This window comes from Salmo trutta, chromosome 12 (assembly GCF_901001165.1).
Source record: "Salmo trutta chromosome 12, fSalTru1.1, whole genome shotgun sequence".
Classification (NCBI taxonomy): Eukaryota; Metazoa; Chordata; class Actinopteri; order Salmoniformes; family Salmonidae; genus Salmo; species Salmo trutta.
This window is the reverse complement of record NC_042968.1, coordinates 42430938-42436332: the sequence shown is the minus strand read 5'-3', so window position 1 is coordinate 42436332 and position 5395 is coordinate 42430938. Positions and strand designations below refer to the sequence as shown.

General features: G+C 46.6%; 1 long non-coding RNA gene across 1 annotated transcript; it reads left to right on the top strand.

The window, feature by feature from the left end:
* The first annotated feature begins 1424 nt into the window (after positions 1-1424).
* On the top strand, positions 1425-5014 carry LOC115202719 (uncharacterized). Its single transcript, XR_003880028.1, has 3 exons — positions 1425-1515; positions 3893-3982; positions 4275-5014. It is a non-coding gene; the product is annotated as an uncharacterized LOC115202719 (long non-coding RNA).
* The last annotated feature ends 381 nt before the right edge of the window (positions 5015-5395 follow it).

The following is a 5395-nucleotide window of genomic DNA, read 5'->3' as shown; positions in this document are numbered from 1 at the left end:
CTAGATGGCTTAATACAACACCTGTCAGCAGCTTGTCTCCAGATGAATTTGGCTGTAAATCATGATCTGTTTTGTTTTTAATAACCTTTTACTGCAGTGAGTTAAATCAGGGGTCACAGTGTTTCTGGGTAGTCTTAAACAAATCTACTTTCACACAAAGTATACACCTCACACACATGGTTATGGGCTTAAAGAAGGAAAGGGGGGGGGGATACCTAGTCAGTTTTACAACGGAATCCATTCAACTGAAATGTGTCTTCCTCATTTAACCCAAAACCCTCTGAATCAGAGAGGTGTGTGGGGGGGGGGGGGGGGGGCTGCCTTAATCGCCATCCACGTCTTCGGTGCCCGGGGAACTGTCTTGTTCAGGGTATAGAGTTAAAATGTATTCCATGTTGAGTTTACATCCCAATATTACACTTTATATACATCACAGAAGACTGAAATGTAACTAAACCGTTTGACATAGAAACACCTGATTTCCGACCCATGGGGCCACTGGGTCATTTGACTGCAGGAAAGAGAGTTTGTATGTATTTCCAGCCCCGTTGTCACAGTGTGGTGTGGAATCAGAAAGACAGATAGGTAAATGACTGACTCAGGTATAGAGGTAGTAGGACTGGTAGAGGTAAGGCCAATGGGACACACACACACACACACACACACACACACACACACACAGGAATGCACACACACACATACACATGAATGCACACACACACACACACACACACACACACACACACACACACACTGGATGACGTGCAACGGAAAATATGAAAATGAGGCCCTGAATCAGTCTCCAACCATTGTCAGAGCTGCTGTGTGTGCTGAGTATAAGGTGTGGTGTGTGCCAGCGGGGTCCTGGTGTCTGTTCTTCTAGGATCTGTTTTGAAGCTGTGACGGACACCTTTCATTAAGGACTGAGAAGATGGTGCAAATGGCCGTTACCCACTGTTTCTACGCTGCTCGGACCTGGTGACAGACAGAGAGACAGAGAGACAAAGAGAGAGAGAGACAGAGAGACAGAGAGACAGACAGAAAGGAGAGCGAGACAGAGAGGAAGGAGAGAGAGACAGACAACAGGGAGAGAGACAGAGAGGAAGGAGAGAGAGAGACAGACAACAGGGAGAGAGACAGAGAGAAAGGAGAGAGAGAGACAGACAACAGGGAGAGAGACAGAGAGGAAGGAGAGAGAGACAGACAACAGGGAGAGAGACAGAGAGAAAGGAGAGAGAGAGACAGAACAGGGAGAGAGAATAGATCAGAGATAGAATAGAACAGAGGACCAGTTGCGTGGACCTTCATATGGAGTCTACAACAGAGGGAGGAGGAGGAGGAGGAGGAAGAGGAGGAGGAGGGCTGAGGAGGAGGAGGAGGAGGAGGAAGAGGAGGAGGAGGAGGAGGAGGGCTGAAGGAGCTGGTTCTACAGTGGTTTACAGAGACCCAGGCCCCTCTCATTCTCCTCCATAAAGGAAACTTTCCCGGCTGGTTCCAAGGCTTCACCACCAGAAAGTAAGTGCTGTAAACACCTCCAAGGTGCATAATGAGGAATCCGGATGACTCAGGACAGCAGTGGGAATACATAGAACTGTCTTAGTGTCACTTTTAGCAGATCACATCTATGTCTTGAGGTATTCTGAAGGTCTGAAAGCAAATGAAGTTCTCTGTCTACTACTGCGACATGGTTTTTGATGCCTCATTGTTCATTGAGTATAGTAATACATTATACTGTAGATTCATACCACAGCCTCTGAAACAGGCAGAAAGAATGAGCATTTTAGGCTCTTTATCTCAAGTAATTGTCATTAGTCAGTGAATAATGTGTCTAAACGTGAGAGGTGCAAGAGAGAAACTGAAGCTAGGTTTCCATCCAATCGGCGACAGATTTTCATGTGAATATTCTACAATCCGTATAAAGACATTCCCCCCCCACCAGAGCCATCAAATGAACTTGTTGTAGATAAACTGCTGTGCGTAATGATTCCAATGTACCGAATACAAAATACAAGTTAAACGGGTTTCCATCGCATTTAGGGGGCGGCAGGTTAGATCGCTAGGTTAGATCGCTGGGCCAGTAACCAGCAGGTAGCCTAGTGGTTAGATCGCTGGGCCAGTAACCAGCAGGTAGTCTAGTGGTTAGAGCGTTGGAACAGTAACTAGCAGGTAGCTTAGTGGTTAGAGTGTTGGGCCAGTAACCAGCAGGTAGTCTAGTGGTTAGAGCGTTGGGCCAGTAACTAGCAGGTAGCCTAGTGGTTAGAGCGTTGGGCCAGTAACCAGGCCAGTAACCAGCAGGTAGCCTAGTGGTTAGAGCGTTGGGCCAGTAACCAGCAGGTGGCCTAGTGGTTAGAGCGTTGGGCCAGTAACTACCAGGTAGCCTAGTGGTTAGAGCGTTGGGCCAGTAACCAGGCCAGTAACCAGCAGGTAGCCTAGTGGTTAGAGCGTTGGGCCAGTAACCAGCAGGTAGCCTAGTGGTTAGAGCGTTGGGCCAGTAACCAGCAGGTAGCCTAGTGGTTAGAGCGTTGGGCCAGTAACCAGCAGGTAGCCTAGTGGTTAGAGCGTTGGGTCAGTAACCAGCAGGTAGCCTAGTGATTAGAGCGTTGGGTCAGTAACCAGCAGGTAGCCTAGTGGTTAGAGCGTTGGGCCAGTAACCAGCAGGTAGCCTAGTGGTTAGAGCGTTGGGCCAGTAACCAGCAGGTAGCCTAGTGGTTAGAGCGTTGGGCCAGTAACTAGCAGGTAGCCTAGTGGTTAGAGCGTTGGGCCAGTAACCAGGCCAGTAACCAGCAGGTAGCCTAGTGGTTAGAGCGTTGGGCCTTGCTGTCCCCAGTCCACCTGGCCATGCTGCTGCTCCAGTTTCAACTGTTCTGCCTGCGGCTACGGAACCCTGACCTGTTCACCGGACGTGCTTGTTGCACCCTCGACAATTACTATGATTATTATTATTTACGAACATTTTAACATCTTGACCATGTTCTGTTATAATATCCACCCGGCACAGCCAGAAGAGGACTGGCCACCCCTCATAGCCTGGTTCCTCTCTAGGTTTCTTCCTAGGTTTTTGGCCTTTCTCAGGAGTTTTTCCTAGGGAGTTTTTCCCAGCCACCGTGCTTCTTTCACATGCATTGCTTGCTGTTTGGGGTTTTAGGCTGGGTTTCTGTACAGCACTTTGAGATTTCAGCTGATGTACGAAGGGCTATATAAATACATTTGATTTGATTTGATTTGATGGTTTTCTCACAGAAACATGTGTCCCGCTCTGGTACTGCCATGTGCTGTCGTCTGGAATGCAGGTATAACCTACATAATGAGATTATTATTCGATATTTATTGGAAAGGAACATCGAGCTCATCACCTTCCACCTGCACCACCCTGTGAAGTTCATCAGAATGTATTTCATATGTAGCCTAATAAACAGCACGCTTTCCCAAACGAGTTGTAGCGGGAGGACCACACAACATGGCATCGCCTGACTCCCAAGATAACTGCGATACGATGGTTGTTATATTAATATCTTGCGCATAAAAGGCATTTCCAACAACATTTCTCACATAATTCATCTTACTCACCCCACGTTGTCTAGAGTATTTTGTTTTGTCGACATTTTGAAATTTCACCGAACGTTTTTCTGTTTTCCATCAGGCCTGTCATGGATTTTTTTTTTTTATCTGACACGGACTTTACTGGCGTAAAAAGGTTGGATGTAAACCTGTTTAGAGAGCGAGAGAGAGAGAGATAAAGAGGAAGAGAGAGAATGAGGGAGAGAGAGATAGGGAGAAAGAGGGAAAGAGATAAAGAGAGAGATAACAATGTGCTATACAGTATATTAAAGCAAATTTCCCAGTGAAATTAGTGACGGCGTATTGTGTTTTTTACTTCCTCCCTTTCTGTCAGGGAAGCAGAGGAGCAGCTGAGAGATAAGCCTCTGGGATGTTTTCTCATCAGACTCAGTGACAAAGCCATCGGATACATCCTCTCATACAAGTGATTCCTAGCACTGGTTTGGTTACCTAAGACACTTCATAACAAAACATTAAAATATCATTTCATTCCTTTAAAAAACCAAATGTGCAGCATAGCCTACAGTGGGTTGGGAAAGGATTTAAAGATTGTAATTGCATGTGTTTTTTTCAGAAGGTTATGTTCAATAGAAGGAATAAACAAGAAGCCTATTTAGATTGTTCACACACTGTTACGCCAAAACAAGGTCTGTAGTCAGTATTGTATCTTCTCATGCCGTCACATGTCACTTCACTAACCCTGTATTCTTCCTCAGAGGACAAGACCGCTGCCGCCATTTTGTGATCAACCAGGACCAAGCTGGGCTGTTCATTATCTCCGGGGACGACCAGCCTCACCACAGCCTCACAGAACTGATAGAGCACTACAGAGTCCATCCCATCCAGCCCTTTGGAGAGTCCCTCACCTCTACATACTGTCGTCGGGTAGGAGAACCAATAACATGACAGAGTCCCTCACCTCTACATACTGTCGTCAGGTAGGAGAACCAATAGCATTACAGAGTCCCTCACCTCTACATACTGTCGTCAGGTAGGAGAACCAATAACATGACAGAGTCCCTCACCTCTACATACTGTCGTCAGGTAGGAGAACCAATAGCATTACAGAGTCCCTCACCTCTACATACTGTCGTCAGGTAGGAGAACCAATAACATTACAGAGTCCCTCACCTCTACATACTGTCGTCAGGTAGGAGAACCAATAGCATTACAGAGTCCCTCACCTCTACATACTGTCGTCAGGTAGGAGAACCAATAGCATTACAGAGTCCCTCACCTCTACATACTGTCGTCAGGTAGGAGAACCAATAGCATTACAGAGTCTCTCACCTCTACATACTGTCGTCAGGTAGGAGAACCAATAGCATTACAGAGTCCCTCACCTCTACATACTGTCGTCAGGTAGGAGAACCAATAGCATTACAGAGTCCCTCACCTCTACATACTGTCGTCAGGTAGGAGAACCAATAACATTACAGAGTCCCTCACCTCTACATACTGTCGTCAGGTAGGAGAAACCAATAACATTACAGAGTCCCTCACCTCTACATACTGTCGTCAGGTTGGAGAACCAATAACATTACAGAGTCCCTCACCTCTACATACTGTCGTCAGGTAGGAGAACCAATAGCATTACAGAGTCCCTCACCTCTACATACTGTCGTCAGGTAGGAGAACCAATAGCATTACAGAGTCCCTCACCTCTACATACTGTCGTCAGGTAGGAGAACCAATAACATTACAGAGTCCCTCACCTCTACATACTGTCGTCAGGTAGGAGAACCAATAGCATTACAGAGTCCCTCACCTCTACATACTGTCGTCAGGTAGGAGAACCAATAACATTACAGAGTCCCTCACCTCTACATACTGTCGT